Consider the following 538-nt stretch of genomic DNA (forward strand, 5'->3'; position numbering starts at 1 on the left):
GTGCTATCAATTCAAATGTTTTGGGCTCAGCCCTGTTAACCCCCCCCCCCCCCGGGGGGGGGGAATTCTTGGTGGGGGTTTTCCTCATTCAGACCAAAAAATGTAATTTTCCATACCCGTTTGCAGACAAGACCTCTAAAATCCATACCCGTTTTCCGACCTGGCCTTTAGGCAGAAATTATGTTATCATTCACTTAGCCGTTAGAGCGCAAACAAAAAATTATTTAAATCCATTTCGAATTCGCATATTTCTCTTTCTTGCTTACTCATTTGGAATTGACACGATAAATACGTTCATACACTCCGTAGTGATCCCTCGAGAACCATACCAAAAATGGTATGGAGCAAAATGGGCAAAGTGTATACCCGTTTTCAGACCAAAACGGATACCTATATGGCTTATATAAGGGAGTACCCCCCTGCCCCGAGCTTTTGACTCACGGGTGACGTAATACAAAGAAAACAAAGAAGTAAACACAATAGAACCTTGAGAAACAAAAGGCGCAAAACAAAGAAAAAGTTCACAGGTTCTTACACC

Source organism: Porites lutea, chromosome 7 (assembly GCF_958299795.1).
Source record: "Porites lutea chromosome 7, jaPorLute2.1, whole genome shotgun sequence".
Classification (NCBI taxonomy): domain Eukaryota; kingdom Metazoa; phylum Cnidaria; class Anthozoa; order Scleractinia; family Poritidae; genus Porites; species Porites lutea.